General features: G+C 37.6%; 1 long non-coding RNA gene across 1 annotated transcript; it reads left to right on the forward strand.

The window, feature by feature from the left end:
* Nucleotides 1-1,531: 1,531 nt before the first annotated feature.
* LOC127470857 (uncharacterized) lies at nt 1,532-16,509 on the forward strand. Its single transcript, XR_007904430.1, has 9 exons — nt 1,532-1,657; nt 5,172-5,313; nt 5,752-5,911; nt 6,820-6,878; nt 7,223-7,304; nt 10,417-10,603; nt 10,813-10,910; nt 14,482-14,568; nt 16,301-16,509. It is a non-coding gene; the product is annotated as an uncharacterized LOC127470857 (long non-coding RNA).
* The last annotated feature ends 5,972 nt before the right edge of the window (nt 16,510-22,481 follow it).

Raw genomic sequence — 22,481 nt, forward strand, 5'->3', positions numbered from 1 at the left:
AGTATTTTCTCAGCATTGATTTCAGCTCTCCCTATTCTTTAAGTACTGTTTATTCTTGGAGACAGGTTCCCATGTGATCTTGCATCTGAAGTAATTACTGTGTTAGTGTTTAAGGCAGAAAGCATTTGTGGACTGTTAACACACAAGATGATAGGAAATTCTCAGCAGATCTTCACGCAGATTTTCAGTTCTGTAAGACTTTTCCAGAGCCTTCTAAATATAAGCTGTGGTTGAGATGTCTTTATTGTAACCTCAAGGGTCTCTGTTTGCTCCCAAGTTTCTAACCTCTCTCCACCCACCCATTCCCATATTTTTGAGTTCTGGGTGCTCTGTCACGGTGCCTCCTACATTGTATGTTTGTGAGGATCAATTCCTAACACATTTACAAGGTGCTTCCAAGAGTGACTTGCATTCCAAGTGGGCAATTATAGACAAAGGTGGTAACATTGTTTAATATTTTTATATTAAAAAAAATCTTTAAAGTGTCTTATAAACTCTAATGGCAGGGTTATCAACAAACATAAAGAAAACACAGTATGAATTATTTATTCCCTCATCTACCTCCCAACCAAATAAAGTCTTGTTTAGGACCAAATCACAGCTCTGGCAGAGACAAGTAGTATGGTGAAGGAGTCAAAGATGTAATGGCAAAGTTACTTCTTTCAGTAAAACTCTTACAAGGCAATTGTAAAATAATATATTTATATTTACTTATATATTACATATAAGTCAATATAAGTGTACTTATACACATCTCTTTATAATATTATTCTTGTATATAGTATATTTTTATATATTTTTTCTGTGACAGACTTGTGACAGCAATTGGCACATTTGATAATACTTTTTCTCCACTGAGATTTGCAGAACATTAGGGACACATCTCATTCATTGGGATGAACTGGAATATTGGGGTATATCTGTAGTTCCCATTTAAAAACTGCCTAACTAAATTTCAAAGTTTTAGTCATGGAGCTTCTAACTGGATAAAAGACTTTGAAACAGAACATTCTGAAATTTCTGCAAGAGCCCCCCACTACCAAAACCTTGCCATGCAAACCCAGTACAGTAGAGGTTATGCACGTTCCAGATTCCAGGGGTTTCTAAATTCTGGCACCTTTATTTTACATTGATTGTCTTGACAGCTTCATCTGAAAAGGAAATGGAATAAAATATTCATTTTAAGTAAGGTGATTCTGTTATTGATTTTAACTTTCATACCTAGACACTTGTAATTGTTCCCATGGTAGTCTGGGATGGTTGAATAAGGTGCTTAAGCTTATATTGCTTTTTAAGTTATCAAGTAATTCTTAAAAGTGATTAAAAAGAGTAATTGCCTAACTTAGTAATTCCGTGTAAAATCTCTCAGACCATGACTAAGCTATTCATCATAATGTATGCTTGGAATTTACTGCATTCATACTTTAAATAACCTGTCATTGTTTATAATCTCAGTTTACACACACCTATTCAAGAAACAAGATAATGTGCTAAGAGGGTATGGTTAGATAATATTCTGGATGCTATGGAAGCAGAATAATAGCAGAGAAATAAGGCTACAACATAATTTTTAATCTGTTTAACAGTAAATTTCATTGAGATGTCAGATCAGGCCACAATTACAAATAAACTACAGAACTGGTGCATGGAAAATAAGGTAAGGAACAGGCTGAGATTAACTCTGAATTTTTTCCTTTGTCATTTTAATTATAATTTGAGTAAGGGTCGGTGGTTTTTTGGTTAATAAAAACTTAATACTTTCCTACAGAATTTAGTTGTATCAATTCTGATGTGCACAGCATGTAAATTTAAGATGTCTTCTCTCAGTGGCAATTGAATTGTTGGCCAGCATTCATGAGAAATGCTGACCAAGAAGTCCAATTGCCAAATGGCATCTTTTCACTGATGTAGCAAACAATTTCTCTGTTCAAGCACTCATGTTACCTTCTGATCTTCAAGTTCAGCTACTAATTTTCTTATTCTTGTGTTTATCTCAGCAGAATTTATTCTCTCTTGAACAAAATGACTCCCAGTTTAACTGTACTGTCTAGGAAAGATTCAGTAGAACATTTTATACTTTCTTTTCAAAAGTACCTCAGACTTTTTAATTATCAAAGTCACAGTTTTATGATCCAAAGTCACAGGAAAAGGACAAGCAAGGAATAGGTCTGAGAAATTATTAACATCAGCTTCATCCAAATATAATAATGTTTTAATATACATTTTAAGTCTTTTCAAATTTTAACGAAGAATAAAATGAAAATAAAGTTACTACATTACTCCTTCAGAAAACTGGAGTAATGCAGGAATTAAAACTGAATTTAGTCAATTACCTTTAACTATCCAGGAAAAGTACCCAAACACAAAAGAGAAGGACCCATTTTATTTCCAGCACATCAGATGACAGTGGAGACTGATCTGAAACCCAAGAAATTGTTCACTTTCCAGCTCCTCCTTAAGGAGGCAGGGAAAGACCAGAACCATGGAGGGCACATGCATGACAGAGGAGCACAAATTATTTTTTGGGATAGGATGAACCCTGCAGAGCCTGATACCCATCAGATCCCAGTTACCTCAAAGAGTTGATGGCTCTGAAACACATTTCTTTCTACCTGTCATGGTTTGAGCCCTCCAAAAATCCAGGGACTTGGCAAATTAAAACTTAGACACTACCAAAAAAAACTCTCCAGAATTTTTATTTAATTTATATCCATCTCAAAATCCTTACTGATAGAGTTGTCTGAATCTTGAAGCTTGATTATCCCTTGTATCATAGGAATGGGAAGACATATGTACCCATATAAAATCAAGGGGCATCATCTGTCTTTTGAATAGATGGCATCTGAATAGGTGCCATCTACCAGCACCAGATGCAGAAGAGCCATAAATCCAGTTCTGGCTCATTCAAACAGTGTTTCCAGCCACATTTTGTTTGAAATTCCAGGTCCTTCTCTTAGTCCTAAACACTCCCTTGATCTTTGTCCAAGCCACTGAAGATCTGAGAGGGTCAGTATCCTCTTTGGCTTCAGCTGAAATCATTTGTTCTTAGGCAGTTTTTCCTTACCAGTTCCAAAACCTGCTACGCTGGATTATTTTTGCAATTGGCAATTTGGCAACTTCTCTTATCTAAAGATGCCACAGATGCTGCAAACTCATTTCATCAAAATTGAAGATTCATTTTCTTTGTGCTTTGAACTGCTAATGTGCCATTTCAGTCCTTTGCACATTGTCCTATGAGTATAACACCAGATGATAACAAACACCAATATCAGTTCAGGCTGTATATTCTTTTATTTCTTACTTTAAAACTTGGGCAGAGAGCAGACAGCTATTTTATTTTATTTTTTTTTTCTAATTGAAATCTTTATACTCTCCATGACCTTCTAAAGGAAGCATTTAAAATCTATTTTGTAATAGTTAAACTCTTCATGGTTTAAAACAGCAACGTACAGGTTTTAAATCTTGTAACAAGTAATCTCCAAAGTATTTGCTACCTGGTTTTAAGAATTATTCACTGGAACCAGGTGGAGCTGTGGAAGTCCCAGAAGCTCAATAAAGCCCTCGGTGATGCTGCTCCAGAAATTGTTTTGGAGATTTGGCCATCACTATTCACCTTCGCTGTGAACCAACCGGTTAATGCAAGAAAAAAAATCTGCCTAAAGTACTGTGGCTTCCCTTGTCACTGCATCTTTGTTTCATAATCAGGGCTTGATCCTGTGAACAATTTAGAATGTCTATATTGATTAAACCTTAGGAGTCTTCACTTTAAATTCTATCTGGTATTCTGCAGACTATAATGAACATTACCGAATGCATGGTGTCCTCTGGGAAACACCTTGAGATTATCAAGTTTAATTTCCCCCAGGAAGTTCTTACAGCAGTGCAATCAAGCTAACTTTTACTCTCTGTAATGGAAGAAGATTTAATCTACAATTTTTCAACCACCAACATTTCCTAATTTTCCTCTTTTAAAAACGGAGGCTCGCTCTGGTTTTAGGTTCCTGCTAGACTTTTTCCCATAGTGCAGCTCATGAATATTCCATCCCTTTTTAGTATGCTGAGTATGTACAAGCAGCTTAAAGCCTATGGTTAGTAAGGAATTTCTGTCAATATTGCAATTAAATCTTGTCTGTAATAATAGGTGACCTTTAATCTAGTATATATTGAGTCCCCTAATCTCCCAGATTGTAATTGAGTGATGGAGATGCAAAGCTTTATGAAAGAAAGGCAGATCATAAGAAAATAATTATTTTTTTGTGTAAACTATGATTTTCCAATTACTACTCTCAGCTGGGACAGAAAAATATCTAACTCACGGTATATTCTGATCCAAAATGAATCCTTTTGTAACTGTGCCTTTTTTGATTAAAGACTAATTTTTCTTTCTTCCAGGCAAAATCCTCAACCCCTGTGGTAATTTTAATTTCAATTTTTTTTCTTCCCGAGGATATTATTAAAGTATAAGCATATTGATAAACACAGGTTTAAACAATATAGAGAGGTATCCAGATAAATAATCATTAGAATTATTATCTGTAAATTTTGCTTTGATGGCAAAGTGTATCTGGTCCATGCAAAAAAAAAAAAAAACAAACCACAACTAAATCCCTGAATAGCATGCAAGATTTTTTTTTCCAATTTATGAACTAAATATGCAATTTTTATAATTAGTATTTTTAAGATATGTAAAAATGGTTGTAGATGCTGAATACAGAAGGAGTTAAGGTTTTGGGGACATGGTATGTGAACGATAAAACAGGGATAAGATTTGAGTGGCCAGAAATTCTGGGCAAATGTTAATGGAAGCATTTACTTCACAGAAGAGAAATTTTTAAAGCTTGACTACGGTTACTGTGCATGTGCCAACAGAACCATGCAAGAAAACTGTCACAGTGACCTTGCTTGTAAAGTAGTTTGACATGTAATGATAAAAGAGGCAGTGTAAGAATGAGGTGTTTGAATTTACTTAAACTACTGTTTTCTTCTGCTGATGTTTTTGTTTCCAAAATATAAGTATTTGCTTATATTTCCCGACATTGGTAATAGTAGGAAAACCTATTCCCCAGTTATCTTCTTTGTAGAAATACATAATTTTCAGCTGCTAATGTACAGCAATATTGGTGAGGGCTATTACTGGATATTTTATCCTTCCAATATCTGCTGTTTGACAGGGGGAAACAGTCAGGTTTGCATTGACTGCTCCGTGTGAAACTCTCCCCAGGGGACAGTCCATCAGTGCTTTTGTCACTCCTCCTACAGCAGTGGCCTGGGGATCCCCTCGAGAGAAAATAAGACAAATAAAGACAAATCAGGGTAAACAATGGGTCCAGTTTCTCAACTAGTTTATACCTTTGCTCTGCAAGTTAATTCTCTTCCTCGGACTGCACCAGCATTACACTGATATTTTAGAGATGTAAATACATGAGCTTCCTGGTCAGGGCATTGCTGAGCATGTCATAGAGCACTGCTCCTTTGTGCAGGATGAACAAAGACTGGGCTAAGAACAAAGCAAATATAAATTAATATAAAGAAAATCTATACATTACAAGACTACATTTAAAAGATATAAATTTATACCTCAAGAAATTTGACTAACTTGTGCTGTACTACTGTGGAACCTTAAATCCAAAAAAAATACAGATTGAATCTCTTTTTTTTTTAATCCTTGAATCAGAATTTCGTTTATGTTGATATGGTCTCACTAACATAAAGATTTTAATGATTTTTGTTATTTTCTTTTTAAATTTCCAGCTCAGAAAACGCCAAACCACCCTCTCTATTTCCTTTAAATCTAATCTGGTCAAGAAACTATAATGAAGACATGAACCACTTTTGTAAGCAGCAAATGAGATCAACTCACTTCATACTCTTAAAATTAAAAGAAAATCCTTTTTAAAGCTGAAGTATTCAGGTACTTCTCAATCTCTTTGGTATGGGCTATGTCAAGAGAGGGCCCCACAGGAATTTGAAAGAAATCCGTGCAGTCCCCACCCAGGAATGAAAGAAGACTGATAAACATCCTCTGAAGGATAAATTAGAAGTTTTTCAAGAGAACCAAGGGAGACAAAGGCACAAAAGCAAAAGGGGAAAAGATTTTAAGTAAATGGCATATCACTAACTGTGGAAGGGGGCTGATAGGTGAACAGGGAGGAGAAAGGAACATTCCTTCTGTATTTCTACTTCAAAGAGACCATTAGAGACTTAGATTGGTTCTGGTGGAGTGAGAGGGATGGGTCACTGGTTAGAGAGAGAGATCTGAAGATGGATTGTAAATAAAAAGCTTTAATCAGTGTAGAGACAAGAAGTGAAAAAATAACTGAAAACACAGATAGAGCAAAGGAGGTATTGTTTTACAGATGAGTGAAGTTCTGGTTTTTTCATGGCAAATGGGAAAGAGCTACAAAGGGACCAGAAAGGCTCCTTTGCCCTGTTTCTCCATATTGACACCCACAGGCAGAAATGGAAGCAAAATAACACAGAGATAGAGAAGATAATCAAAAGCAGTTGAAAGGTTGCTGGGTTACAAACAGGAGATTAAAAATGAGAGTTAAGAGTTGTTAATGCCCACTTAGAGAAGTGGGAGATGTGAAAAAGGGTGACTCTTTACTCCTGTAGACACCTGTAGGATGACACCACTGTGGGTTGTCCCAGGTAGTCTTTGGCAGTGTGGGACAATATGTCAGCACGAGCTGAAGGACACCAGGGCAGCTCCAAAACCAGGAGGAGAGTGGAGACTTACCTGGAGGAGAGGGCAATTCAACACACAGATCACCCCTGCTCTTTGACTGGTTAAGACTTTTTTTTTCTCAATCTGTACAGGAAATCTCCCTTATAGAAAAGTTACTGCCTCTGTGTGAGTGGAGTCCAGAAGATTTCAGGTATTTATTTCCTCTCTTTAAGTAACTTTTTGCTAAGAAACATTTGTTTCCTTACTCGCCAGTCCTTGAGCTGTTTGCTAAAAATAAAAGGGCTTGATGGTGAATACAAGTTTCATAAATGCCAAGGTAATTTTGCAGGATGAATTTAAAATGTGTCCTGAACTAAAATAATTGATATTTTGTAGGTTGTTCATGTTGTTTATGTAGGTCCCTAATCACTTGAGGTATGTTTAAGCTCTTTAACTGATAGATAATGCTTTCAAATTAGTAAATTAATCCCCTAGGTACACAGCAACATACCTGGGGTCACAGTACACACAGTTATTTTTTGTTGCTATCTACAGATTGTCTTGACATGCAGCATATGCCCACAGGGTCAGAAGAATTGCCCTTTGATTACATGTACAATAATCTGGATCTCCCAAGGTATTCAAGTGGTTAATTAAATATCAAGTAATTGCTAAAACTACTAAATGACATTTAATTAGTATGTTAATTGATATCAAATTTGCTCTCACTATCTTGTTTTATGTTAATAAAATCCCTAAACATTTCTTCGAAGTAGATTAGGAAACAATGTTCTTCAAATGTACTAATGCAAAACAGCCTTAAGCATCACTTCTGCTTCTGGAATGTAACTTCTGACTTAAATTTTTATCCCAGCTGTTTTACTTTCTCTATCTTTAAACTTACTTTGTGCTAGGGGTATCTTATATAGTACAGTATAGACCTCTCTTGGAATGGATTTTGACTTTTCTAAGCCTGTAATCCCTTAGAAATCTATCAAAAGTGTGATAACTGAAAAAAATCTAAGGCTGCCTCTCTTCCCCTGAGCACCTAGAGAGTAGAGATAGGAAGGCATACAGGGAATGTGCAGTGCCTCCATTTGGCTGATGTGAGGGATGGATTTCTGCACTGCCTCCCTGGGTGGATTGTGGAAATCTGTGCTTCACACATAACACAGAACTGCCATCACAATAATATAGAAAAGAGATGCCTTTAGGCTTGGGTCCAGAAAAAGACTGACTGAACTCCAGAATGACAAGAGCCCCGAGCTTGTCCTTCCTTTCAACCACTAAAGTGTTCCCAGTGGCCGCATCAGGAACAGGTGAACAGACCAAAGACTAAGAGAAAAACTTGTTTTGCTACTGTTTAATTTGAGAAAACACTGCAAAAAACCCCCCCCAAAAACCAAAAAACCCCCAAACAAACCTATGAATATTCATGTGAATTTTAAAATGAATTCCTTTCAGCTGTGCTCATGCCTTTTGTGTGTCAGCTTTCTGTGGAGCTTCTTCTGCATTTTATTGGTGCCAACGCACAGAGAGAGTTGGTTTTACATTCAGGATCACAAAAAAGCAAAGTCTAATTTATTCTCCATGAACATTCACACCCAATTACTTCAGAAGAGTCCAACTGGGGAATAGAAACAATGGTGTATGACCACACACAGGGAAACTACACAGCTCTGATGCTAACCCTTCTCTGCTTCAAAATTTGGAATATATATGGAGGCAATAAAAGGAGCAGGTTGAGGAGGGACTGTCAGAGAACTTTGAATTACGAATGAAGAAAACCGTGACCTGATTATTCATGGGTATGTCACAGGAAAAAAAAAAAAAAAAAAGAGGGAAAATTGGTGAAATAAATTATTCATTACAAAGTACTCAGCCCTATTTATATGTCACCCAAATACTACTGTAGAACTAAGAATGAAGCAGAATGATAGGCAAAGTATGACACAGATTTTCAACTATTTTTGGATTCATTGATTTGAACTTCTGTGGCTTCTTATGTATAACATTGATTTAGATTTCATAAATAGTTTGGATATATTTACTAACCCACATTCACTAACAGAAAGTTTTTTAGCAAGTGAAATATTTTAAATCTTCTACAATACAAGATGGATTTATTGCTGTTATTTGTATTTTTCTCTAGCCCTTCTATCAGTTCAGAATGTCCTCTGCAAAGTTAACTCCAGTTGTACAACTTGTACACACTGAAGTAATGATACATACCACTGTAAACATGAATAATACATGTGTACTGTAGCCTATTTAGGAGTTGTGTAGACTTAAATTCTTGAAAAAAATGCACAAAAAAAATTCAGAATTGACATGTTTATCTATAAAAGTCTTTGAACAAACTTGTCACAGGACATAAAAGCATTGCTACCACTTTGAGTCCCCCTTGTCCATTAGCCCTGGCAGACAGTGTCAGCTCCAGAAGGATTTTAAAATACATTCCAACTCCCTGCTAGCAGATACAGCTGTTTGTGGTCACTACCAGCACAAATGCTCTCTGATCTCCCAACAGCTACACTTTCTCTGCTTTCCACCTCATCCTAATCAGTGTCTTACCTTTGCCTCGAGCCCTTGTGGCCCCCTCTCTCCCTGTACCTTCGAGGGTCAATAAGCTCCAGCCCTGACATCCCTCCCAGCTGTCTGTCCACCCCCACCCTTCCCAGGCACTGAGGAAGGTCATCCATCACAACGTGCCTCTCCTCTTTCATATGAAGCAGTTCCAAGTCATTGCCAAATCATTAGGCAAATCCAGGAGAAGCCACTGTGCTTCACACAAAAGCAGGCACTGCTAATCATCTGCTCGCCACAGAGAAGCAGCTCCAACTCCTGCTGAGGGGCTGGAGAAGTTCCTTGGTGCCCAAACAGCTCCTTCCTGGGAGCCCCAGGAGCTCTGCAGGGCGAGAGCCCAAAGGCAGCCTGGCATGACCAAGGCGAGGGACACAGGGCACTGGAACCCCCTTTAGACTGACACTGACACCAGCACAAAACCTGGTCGTGTTTGGGATGAGAGCCTGGGGAAAACCAGGTGCTGGGGAGACCTTAGAGCCCCTTCCAGTACCTGAAAGGGCTCCAGGAGAGCTGAGAGGGACTTTGGACAAGGGAGTGACAGAACAAGGGGAAATGGCCTTAAGGCGACAGCAGGCAGGTTTACATTAGATATTGAGAAGAAATTCTTCCCTCTGAGGGTGAGGAGGCCCTGGTACAGATTGCCCAGAGGAGCTGTGGCTGCCCCATCCCTGGAAGTGTCCAAGACCAGGTTGGATGGGGCTTGGAGCAACCTACCCTGCCTCTGACAGAGGGTTGGTAGTACTTCAATCCTCATTTCATTATTTTATCCTTTGAAGAATAACATAAGCTTGAGATTAATTTACTCATTTGCTTCTGGATTTTTTTTTTATTCATTATAATTTTTTCTCTAGAAAAGATTAATGTTTGATTAATAATTTTGTATTCCAAAGCCTTCTGATAAGGGTAGCGGTATGAGAAATGTCTCTCTTAGTTATGATTTCTGGTTGAGTATAATTTGAGGAATGTCTTCTAAGAAATTCCATAGTTGAAAACAGAATAGTGCTTTGGGTTATAAATACACTATCCCTGATGTTAATGCTTTACAGCATTGCTGGTTTTTCATTTTTGTTGCAAAACTAGAAGAGTGACCAGTGTTCACCAAGAGTTTGATTATTCCCTGCATGGCTAATGTGATTTCAATTGTTTCAATTATATTTGTTCAGGCATGAAATGCTTTGTGGATCATTCAGCTAATTAAGAAGAGGTGTACTTTGCTTTAAGTCCTTCGTCCAGCAATGTAAATCTGAGCCCACCAGTTAAAAACTGCCAATGTTAAATAAAAGTTGAAGCACCCACCTGTATAATGAAATTGGCCTTACAGCCCTGCCTGCAGCAACACAGTTGCAAGAGGTCATAGTTTTCATGTAATTAATAATATATTGTACTCATATAAAGTTTTCAGATATCTCAATAGTTTAGAAGATTTGATGCTTAACTTATAAATATATATACAATGAGTGTATATGGCTGTGTATTAATTCTTGTGAGTTCCTTCCAACTCAGAATATTCTGTGATGGTTTTGTATAATTTTCTAATCATTATTTTTTAATGTTCTCAGTGTTTAGAATGTACACATCTGGCAACTGCACAAGTTTTTTGTTTTCTCTGAGCTGCCTCTGAAACAGCTGGCTGGGGAACCCTGCTCTGCACCTTTGGGTATGTGCTCATCTTCTCCACAAATTCATTTGCTCTTTAATCTTATTTACATGATCTCCTGAAATATTAGAGCTAAATTTTCACCAAAGTGTCATCTCTGTATGGGATTTTTCAGATTAGCAAATTTGGGAAAAGATTAAAGCAATATTAGCAATAGAGAATGTGCCGAGTACTCTTAAAAAGGATAATAGTGCCAGCCTGGCCAACAAAATCCCCAGTAGATACAAGCACTGCTTAAAATTGCTATAAAATACACTCCTGAAAGGGTGGTCAGTCTGATTAGAAAGTTTGATGTGGTGTGAAACTATTCTAAATAGCTGCTTATACATTTTAATCGATTTTTTAGTATAGAATTCAAGGATCATTGCAGTGCTGCCCGTAACCTAGTTTGGAAAGAGTTTTTGTAATCTCTTTCTTTAATCAAATAAATCTAGTGGGTTTTGTTTAAGATTCTTACTGTTTTCAGGACACAATTGAATATATATTCCATCATGATGAATCTTCCACAAAAATATATTAGTGTGTTGTGTTGTTTGCCATAGAAAAAGCAATGTCTGTAGAGAATCTTTTTTTTAAGATTAAAAGCAGGTGTTAAAATATCCAGATGAGATGGATTTTTCGAAGGAATTAATTCAAGTGTCCAGTTCCTAATGACTATATTCCTCAATTTCAGTTGCAAATTCTTACCTGAAACTCTGGTGAATAAAGTGAAGAGCCATAGGTACAGTGTCTAAATACATGGCAGAGGAAAATAAACTGTGACTCTTGCCTGTGGGTCTGCTCTAAGCTTAGGGAGAGTTCAGGAGAGTTATTTTCATTGATTTAAGTGGGCTATGGGTTCCCTTCTAGATGTAGAACCCCCCAAACTGATAAATAATTATTTGAAGTAATTTACCATCAAAATCCTCATGAAGCCAAATGTAAAGGACAATCCAACAGAATCATAATGTTTATGAACCATTCTCCTCCAGCATTTTAGTTACAGAAGGAGCAGATACCTGGTATTTGGTACAGTAATTAGGATATTTCCCTGTACTTCTGAAAGTGTCTGCAGAGAAACCTGGTTCCTCCTGCTGATTTGTAGCTGTTTTAAGATAGAATTATCTGGTCTCTGGGGCTGCTACTGTGGGTTGTTTCATGGGTATTAGAATCCCATTACAGAAAAAAACCATAAAGCTTGGAGATGAGCTCTCCTGAGGTCCTCTCAAAACTACTGAGGAACCTCGAGCAAAGGGATGTTCTTTTGTGTTGCTCTTTCACGTCTGAAAGCATTTCTGCTTTAATTCATTCTCTTTACTTCTGCTGTGCTGAGTATTATTATAGTCTAGTGAGTTCCTGAAAGTGGGAAATGCCAAACAAACAGGTGTCAGACTTCAAAAGAAGCATTTGTCAAGACTTAATGTTCTGAAGCTAAAGGTGACAGCTCAGCCTAAATAAGCTCTTCTCAACAGGATTTAAGTTTTGCTAATAAAAAAGTAATAGTAGAAAGTAAAGTGAAAATCCAACAGCTTAGAGAGGCTTGGGAAAATGTGCATCATCTGACATGATATCTTGATTTAAAGGCTGCTTGCAGTATAGTGCTCAAAGTGCAAGGGTTCCACTGCTCTCAAATCTTTTGTCACATTACTGTTTCAGGTTTAATTTTGAAGGATGTATTTACCTGTAATTTCCAGGTAGGACCAGTAAGGAATTTTAGTTAATGTGGTATTAAGTATGACTTTTATTCCCTCTCAGAAGAGCTTTGTTGTCCAGTCTTGCACACACAGGTGGCTTAGAGCCAAAGTTCAACCAAACTGCACAGTCCCCATGCAGGTTGTAGCAAAGGGAGCAGCAGCTGAACTGTGTGGGTTCAGCAGATGTCACTCCTATTCTCTTTTTCTGGTTGAAGCAGAGATTGTGGCAGCCATAATTCCATCTTCCAACAAGCTGAGTGCAAGGACAGAGCTTGCTTTTCACCACTATTAGTTGAGGCAGCATTTCAGATCAGGTAGAGCTATCTTTTCTATCAGCTCCAGCAAACATTGCTTTGTTTGTTCAGGCATCCCATAATTAAAAAGCACTGACTATGATGGAAACAGTCAAATGAAACGTGCTCTCAGTGTGTGTTTTCCCAATATATTCGGATTTATCTGTCAAACAAATGTCTGTTATGATTCCTTATGACCAGCAATTCAGGAATCAGATGTGCATGCCTGGTTCAGTCTGCAGCTTGTGTGGGGATCAGCATGACAACTGTCATAGGGAAAAATAAAATCTGACCCTCACAGCATTGCTAAGCAATGTCTGATCTGCTCTGAAGGCATAGATATAGGTACAGGTACATGAGAACACTCATATATATTAAAGAGATTATTTTTGGGCTTCTATGATGCATATGATTGGCCTTTGGGCTGGAACAGATGCACCAAGAGTCTGTATGTGTATCAGTGCTGCATTAATGAGCCTTTAAACTCAGGCTTTGGAGACATGGAAATAAGAAGCTACAGATTATTATCATTATAATGAAGGGAGGAAAAGCAAAAATAGCTGTGTGCCAAAAGAATTCATGTGCTGGAACGTTTGCTTTTCCAGAACAGCACTGTTCCATCTTCTTCTGTCTTTCTGGCATTTGTCTATGACTGATGGTGGGACTCAAAAGTCCTCCATCAGTTCTGGTGGAAAAGTCCCAGACACAATAAAAATAGCTGAATTTTACTGATCTTCACCCTTGAATGGCTCCTGTCCACTTCTTTTCTCATGTTTGTATTCTGTACATGAATGAAATGCCTTAGCAGAGGCAAGAGGTTTCTATGAGGATGAACAAAGGATTCATTTTTCTGCACATTTTGTTCCTGCCTTCTCACATTCTCTCTGCATTAAACACATCTTCAGAAAATTTTGCTCATATTAGAACAACTTTTGTCTCTCAGAGCAACAAGACCTGTATTTAATTTGTCAGTGAAACAGCTAAAAAATAGACTATTCACCTATTTAGGTTTTATTTCTTTCTTGCTCACCTTTGTGTTGTTGAAAACGTGAGATTGTAAAACTGTCTTATTTCAGACATAAGCTCTGCATTAGCCAAAGGGAGACAGAGACTTTGAAAAGTAAGTAAAAATAGCAAATTAACCACCTGAAAAGTAGAATGGGGCAAACATCTAAAGGAAGGAGAAAGATCAAAGCTTGGAATAGAGACTAGAGAAATTCAAGCAGCTCCCTTTGAATGGAGCCCAAAGGATGATACAACCTAGAGCACCCTAACCTAAGTCCTCGTTGCCAACACTTCCCAAAAAAATTAGCAGTACCTGGAATCTGATTGGTAGGGCAAGATTTTGTTTGCTGGCAGCTTGTGATACATGGAATAAATTGTATTTTTTGACCCCCATCTTGTGATTTTACAACTTCTTTTCAGCTTTTGCACCAAAACAATCAGTAGGCTTTGTTAATCTTCCTAGGTTTTATTGTTTGCTTTTGTAATTATTCATTAATACACTGGGGTTTCTAAAATTATTGCAAGAAATCCAATATTTATATACATTATCACCTTGGTATGTGTGTGTATCTGTTTATCTTCTGCCTTTCATGTTTCAAGGACCTGTAAGTGGGATTGAAATCTGACTTCTGGTCCTGCTCAGTGTACACAGAGCTTGGAATGCTATCAGGAAACTCCAAAGGAAAGGTTAGCAACTCTGTACAACTGGTGATTTTTAGAGGTCTAACGATATAAAATCTGAATGTCTTCTCGTAAGGAAAAATTCAAGAATCTCTTTCATTGCACTGAGATTCATCCCATCAACTTTCCAGTTCTGTTTCAAATCAAGGGCCAAGGGAAAACCTTCCATATGTCCTGAAAGAAGTAATATAATCAGCTCAGTGGTATTATTTCTTTCTTCGTTGCTGGAATCAGATCAACTCACACTTTTCCAAAAACATGGGAGAGATTTGTGAAAGATAATTCCAGCTGCAATAATTAAAATTTAACCATTACAAGGAATCCAAAACAAGCTACACTAGTGACTGTACATCCCCAACCATAGCAGTCTGTGGGGTCCATTTGAAACACTTGACAAAATCAATACATTTAAAGAGAAGGAAAGCAGAAGTTATAAATGTAGGATTCCAGTGAAATAGTTCCATGCATAATTGCTGCCCTATAAATGAACAATAGCAGCTCATATTCTACCTTTTTTAATACAAGTCAGTGTCAGAAGTTGTGTTCTCTGGGCTTGCAAAGATGGAAATTGGATCTAAATTATGAATGTTTTCTACTGACCTATATGGTGAATGATAAAGAATTGTAGAAGTCTCATGCAACTGTCTGCTCTGCATATATATTTAAAGAGAACTGTATGAATATTCAAAAATTATTGTTTCTCCCATTTCAAAGAATAAAAGAAATAGAACTGTTCTGCTGTGTCTACATAAAGCATTTCTCCCAAGGTCAGAGGGAGAGGTCAAAGCCAAAATAAGTCACTCCTGAGAGTGATTTGCCATGTGATCTTTTCTGTGTTTTGAAAGGTCAGAGTCTATGTGGGACAAATTTAATAAACAGATCCCCGAAGTATTCTGTTCAATTTCCAAGGAAACATTCCAGAATGCGAGAATTGGGATTTTGTTACACTGAAATGCCAATTGTTTTGTGATGTTTTGTCTTATAATTCTGAAGGTAGCTCAGCTCCTGCTGAACCAATGATTGTTATGTGCCTTCTCAAAAAAAAACCCAAAAAACCACGTTATCTAAAATGTCTGAAAACTGATATTAAGAATTGTTAAAAGTGGTAGTTTGGATCTGCTTTCTGGTTTTCTCTACCAAGCTTGACAAAAGAGGGAATGGTACCAATAAGGAGCATCACATTATTAACCACCTGCTGCACAATCAGCAGCTCAAAGTACTCTGCACCTTTTGAGAAACGTTGGATGGACATGCAGAGAATGGCCTGATGAAAGCTGAGAATATCAGGTCCTTCCTGGGTCATTTTGCTTTCAAAGTAAGAATCTTAAAGAAAAAAGAAGAACTGAAGTATAATAAAGCCAGGGTACTCAGAAATATCCATTAAAGTTTTTCATTTTAAGAATTGCTTTAAATAACTCTTAATGATATTTATAATATTATTTATATAGTTGTATAAGTTCTCTTAAAAAAGATGATTTTTCATCCTTATATATTTATTCCCAAAAGTGATCTTACACAATAATATAACCAAATATAATTAAATATAAAATTAAGAGATGGCAGTGAATCATGTTGAAAACAAAAGAGAACTCACAGTTATTACAGCAAACACTGGTTACATGTACACACAATCCTACTGACTCTGTGGGCACAAGAGGGACTGTAACTGTGAATGCAGGTTGTTGGTGACAGGACATCACTGGCTACTCTGATTACTGGAGCACATTTCTTTTTTCAGTAAGTGGCAGCACAATGAAGATGCTGGAGCTCTGTACGCAAACCTCAGACTCAGAGTGTGGATATAATCATTATTTCATTCTTGCTGACTCCAGTATTGATCACGTCACTCATTTCACTGCAGTGGGTTGTGATTTAAGCTGGTAAATGTAATATCAGCCCCCAGGATGATTACAGCTGAGCACCCTTTGCTTTCTATGAAATACAGTAAGTTTTTCTATTACATTTGCCTCTGCCATTCCCAACATGGCTCACCACTGGTCTTGCCTCTCCGTTTATCAGAGACTGTTTTTTACCCTACAGGTATTTGTGGGCATTTATCACATGGGCCACAGTGTGTACAAACCTGCTGTGGCAACAAGAATAAAGGAAAAGAAGATAATTGACATGGTGCCTCCTGTCCAGGTCTGATTAAGTGTGTTCTAACAGGGGGCCATCCAGCCCATGCCTCCCCAGCTATCTGTGCAGTATCTAGTACAGATCCTTGGGGGGTGGAAAAATCAGAACAGAGCAAATATAGCCTCGGAGAGGGAGCAGTTGGAGCCTGCAGACAATGTGGAGCTTCACTTTAGAGGAGCGAGGCTTGGACTTGGGACTGAAACCAAAAGGTAACAACTGAAATTATTTTAGTGTTGTTCTTTCAGCAGAAACTTCCCAGAGGCCCCAAACACTTTTTATTCCTTCCCCTGTGCCAGAAGCACCAATTCATTCCCGCACAGGATTCAAATTCTGCAGCTGTTCCCTCAATAACTTCCACAATGCAGTTAGTTATTGCTAATACAAAAAATCTATTGCACACTATAAAGTGGAAATATAATACAATATATTTAGTGGCTGGGTACCTCTATGAGGACTTAAGGAAGCCTTACAGGAACTGTGAAGGATTTGTATGGCAAATTTAAAATTTCCTGATGGCAAGGCATCAAAATAACTTGTTTTATGACATCTGCTTCTTCTTTAAAGAGGGAGCAAGAGTTGGTGGAGGAAGGGAAATGAGAGGTATTTTGTAGACCCAGTTTGTACCTGGAATCTCTGATTACTGAGCTCTGCATTGCCCAGGATGGGAAGATGCTGCTGCAGACTCACCTGGGATCCTCCTTGGCTCCTACAGCCTAAGCATCAGCTAAAGATCAATCTGAATATTGAAATGGAAAACATGGAAGATGTGCAGTGTCAGTGTTATCTTCTAGTTAGCTTTAACATTTCCTTTAACTCCTTCCAAAATGCTACTTCACTGGGAACTTTAGTAGACAATATCAGCCCTGTGTATGATAAAGTGTGAAAGGTTCTCTTTCTTTACCTATAAAATTCTTAATGGTAGACAAATAGAAACTTTTTATTGAGAAACCTTAAGTATTATTTTCCATTGTTGTTATTTAAAGTGAGATTCTTCATTCTCATTGAACTCTGGATTATGTTATTTTCCTTGATGTAACACAAAGCAAAACAACTTCTGATAGAGGATGAGGAAAAAAAACTAGATCTGCATCTACAAGTTATGGTCCTAATTATTGCAACAATTCAGGAACTCACCTGATATACCAGGTACTACCATTTATTTTTTATTTGGCATATTGATGTATATTTAAAAAGCAAAACCAAGATTTTTTTTTTTAAATATATTGACTTGTAGCTATTGTGCATCTTGTATTGTCACATTTGCTTTTTAAAAACTAGCATTTTGATATAAAATCACAAATTAATCACCATTGGTTCTGTTACAGTCAAAATGTAGCTTGTCTTCATTTATTAATTGAATATGGGCTGTATTTAGTGGTGTCATGGTTTAACCCCAGCAGCTGGTCACTCATGACCCCATCTACATGTTCCATGAGTTCCTTAATGTCCTGGGCCCATCAGGCTATAAAAAACCAGCAGGAGTGGAAATAAAACTTTGGAATCCAGAATCTTAATGTATTTGACAGTTTCATGCTTGTTGTCAACCTCTTTTTTGTTCTTTAATGAGTCCATATATTGTCATATATTCTTCATCTTCCCGTAAGGGAAAACCAAAAGCAATTATAACTTAATAACCTTCTTTATGCTAAGGATGTGTGGTGACAGATAATGAAGTCCAATATACCCATCTGATTACAAGTTGCTCTTTAGATGTGGGACAAATAACTACAAGATGGCAATGTCAGAGCAAGGAACACTTACACAATGAAATATTAATGAAAATACATTGCACTTATGTCTCAATGACATCTAAATGGGAATCAGTTATCAGATCTTGAGTGTTTGCAACAAATTTCTACTCTGTAAAAAAATAAAATATAATCCAATGAACTTTAAAAATGTCAGCCAGCAGGGCTTTCAGATACATAATTTACTAGTTTGTCGGCTTCCTATAAATGGATAATAATAAACTCCTAGCTAAAAGCAAGCTCATAAATGCCGAATCAAATATGTGAAGAACACCATCTAATGAAAGATGTGGGGCTGTATGGTGGTAATTTTCTTCTAAGGAGAAAACGTAGTCTTGGTGTTAAAAATGTGACTGGAAATCTTGACATTCTGCTGGTGCAGAGCAAGGTTTTCACAGGGAAGGATCTGTGCCACTTAGTTTCTATATTCCTACAGCAATGCAGGAGCAACACTGCTGGAATTGCAGCTAAAATTCGATGGACTTCCACGTGCAATATATTTTCATATAGTTAGACTCACCCCTTTGATACAATCTCATACTTATTTATTTAAACACATGAAAAATAGACTGTTATATTAATCAGAGAGCAGAATGAAGTAATTTCTCATAGGGAAGTTTTAATCTTAATCAAAAATTGACCTATGTGTTATATTTTAAAAAGGCATATATTATTGAATGGTATTAATAGAACCTTTAATGTTAAAATATTTGATACCAGCCAAAATTAGATTCTATTTTAAGCCAGTACTCCAGGTTGAATGACGATAAAAGCCTCTCATTTCTTGGTTTGATTTTAATAGCAGGCAGAGTGGAGTTGAAAGGCTCTGTTCTGCTGATCAGTGCTCTTCATGCTACCTGACACTTTGGTCTCATCTTTGTGGAACACCATCTCCCTTGCTGGGTACATTATATTAAATCAGTAGGTGTGAGTTGACCTGGGCAGACCAGTGAATGGAAAAAAAAAAACTTAGAAGTGTCTCAGGTCATGAAGGCTGTTAAATCTTTCATTTGGATAAATTTGTCTGAGGCTATAAAACACCATTACATGGTGTCCTGCCATAGTGGATTAGGGTTGCACACTGGAGCTGCCACATAACTAATGCCCTTCACAGACTGAGGGTTGAGAGCACCCACTTGAGCTCTGAACAACTCCTTTGGAAGGAATCCTAGATTTTTAATGGACAGATTTACAACCTGATCTCCTCTGGACAGGGTTTCAGTGCGTGGCTTAGGAATGGGTACTCAGAGCCACACTGTGGGACATTTCTGTACAGTGTGAATTCAGTTGGAAGAGATTTTGGAATTCTTTCCTCAGATGTTTATGTTGCATCATAACAAGAAAAATCAAAAATACGAAGTATTTGCAACAGAAGCATTGAATTAAATTGCATTTGTGTAGAATAAATAAAAAAACTGTAAAACTAACTGACAATTAGATCAATTTTTGCAGGTTTATATTTAAGAAAAATAAGTCTTAAAGCTTAGACATTTAGTCTTCTGTTAAAAAAGGACCTGTTTTCATTAAGCACTGTTATAAGAATGATTTAATTGGATTTCTTTTCTGTTCATTTTAAAATCTATGTCATAAGCATGAGCTAGAGCATTGTGGAATAATAATGTGGGATATATGCTTATTCACACTACCTAGTTTCATGGTAAGCCTTATATCCAAAAAAATAATTTTTGAGTTAATCTTTTCCCACTATAGGAAAATATTCTTGGAATAGGCATTAAAACCTTCCAACTTACCTATCCTAGCTTTTTATTTTTTAATTATTCCAGTATCTAGCAGTGTGCTAGATAGCTTACCTAGTGATTTACACCTAGGTGACCCTGGGTTGGACAAGATGACCTCCACAAGTCCCTTCCAACCTCAAAATTTACATGAGTCTGTGACATCCACTGTCCATCTGCAATGCTGGATCATGTGGTACGGAGTGATCCATGTAAAAGCCATGCAGGATAAAGCTGTCCTGAGGATGGTTTCCAAGATGAGTTGTATTTTTGGAGATGAGCTCCCTACCCTGACCACAGCATCCAGTGCTTTCTGATGCTGAGCTACATGGTACATTATCATACTTCAAGATAAATTCCTTAACTGCCTGTTTTGCTTTGTGAAATGATGAATTGTCAAGTATATCCTTCTAATGTGGTATAACTAAGTTTTCAGAAGGCACCTAGATCTGCTTCTCTCCCGTGGTTCATTTATTTCTGAGTGGAAAACAAAAGAAAGGTGTTTTTGTAGGCATCATTAGGCAACTCATCCTGTTCCCCACCAAGATCCCCAGGGTTTACCCACAGCTTTATTGATTCCTCTGAACTGTCTCATGCACTGTACACAGCCAGTCAATAGGGTGATGATGACAATCAATAGGAAGTATAATAAAATAATAAACTTGACTGAGAACAGCAGTGATACAGTTAGACCTTAGAATTTAACCTGTGAACTACATTTACATTGGCCAGGCCCTTTCTTTATTAAAGCTTAACTCCAAGGGGTTTGGGACTGGGTTTATATTGTCACTAAGAAGAAGCAAGGCATACAATCAATCTTGTGTAAAACATGTTAGTGGAATGATGTTGTGAAAATAGCTATCCCTAGGATTTGCATACTGCAGTTCTTGTGCTGTGCTCTAACCAATGGCTCTAAAATCTGAACATTTCAATTCCATTAAAGAATTATCTGTGTGCAAGATGTTCTAAGTGATAATATACACAACAACACATCTAGAATTCTATCTGGTCTTTGCTCTTGTATAATGTAAATTAGTTCAATTAGTCTTTGACAAATGACTCACTAAAAATAATTATTGCAGGTGGACACACGACTAAAAGTGAACCAAAATCTGCATCTCTTTTTCATGCACTATAAAGCCCTATAAAACACAGCTTACATTAGATATAGTAATAACTCTTCTCTATAGTAGTATTTAGGTATTGAGAATCAATAAAATCATAGAATGGCCTGGGTCATAAAGAATCTGAAAGATCATCTGATTCCACTCCCTACCATGGACAGGGACACTTTTTACTATCCCAGGTTGCTCCAAGCCCTGTCCAACCTGGCCTTGGACACTTCCAGGGATGGGGCAGCCAAGGCTTCTCTGGGCAACCTGTGCCAGAGCCTGCCCACTCTTTAAAATGGTGGGCTTTAAAGAATTTCTTAAAGGCTGTAAAGAGTTTCTTCCTAATATCTAAACTAAACCTACTCTCTTTCAGTTTGAAGTAATTTCCCTACCAATATTTCAGATATTTTAATATAATTTATGTATTTAAAAGTACTGTACAGCCTCCCAGCCTCTCAGGGAAGGACTGCTGTGTGTTGCAAAGGTGCATAAAATGTGACAGCAACTGCTTACAGTTGGCTTCCACAGAGGGGACGAGAGAGGAGAAGCCAGAGCTGTTGTTTCAAGGAGTAACACATTATGGAACACATTCAATATTAAGATGTTTTCTTCTGTTACTGTGTTGTATTCTGCCTTTTCCTTCCTCTGGCCTTCTGCTCTCTGAACTTCAGCCCACGGGAACACTTCCCAGCTCCTGACTGAAGGTTTCAGCTGCATCCCAGCACTACCCAGGGAGGAGACCCAAGTTTGGGCCAAATTTCAGACCTGAACACACTGTTGCTTTTCTGACAGGATGCACAGGCTTATGGGCTCCAAGGAACAGGGAGTGGCTGCAGCCACCCCCAGGTGATTTGGATTCTGGATCAGAGGGTGTGCCCAGGAGCCTGTTACCTCTTTAAAATTGCAGCTGAGGTGGAGGAGCAGGTGCTTTCAGTGCTGCTCCAGCCGTGGGGACCTGCACCAGCCTCTGAAGGTCAGGGAGCAGCACGCAAAGGTCAGTGAATCCATTATGTTTCCATGGATTAAATAGCTTTTCCTCACATATATATGAATCTATAGCAAATTCCCATGCAACCTTAGATGCCAGTAATTATTGACTATGGTGTGGTACAGCTGTGGTTTTACTGCATCATTAGAGCAACTTCCACTCTGGTGCATCCAGAGATGTCTCCAGCCATGTCCCAGGG

Source organism: Manacus candei, unplaced genomic scaffold (assembly GCF_025592945.1).
Source record: "Manacus candei isolate 608988 ecotype Guabito, Panama unplaced genomic scaffold, ASM2559294v1 h1tg000003l, whole genome shotgun sequence".
In the NCBI taxonomy this organism is placed as follows: Eukaryota; Metazoa; Chordata; class Aves; order Passeriformes; family Pipridae; genus Manacus; species Manacus candei.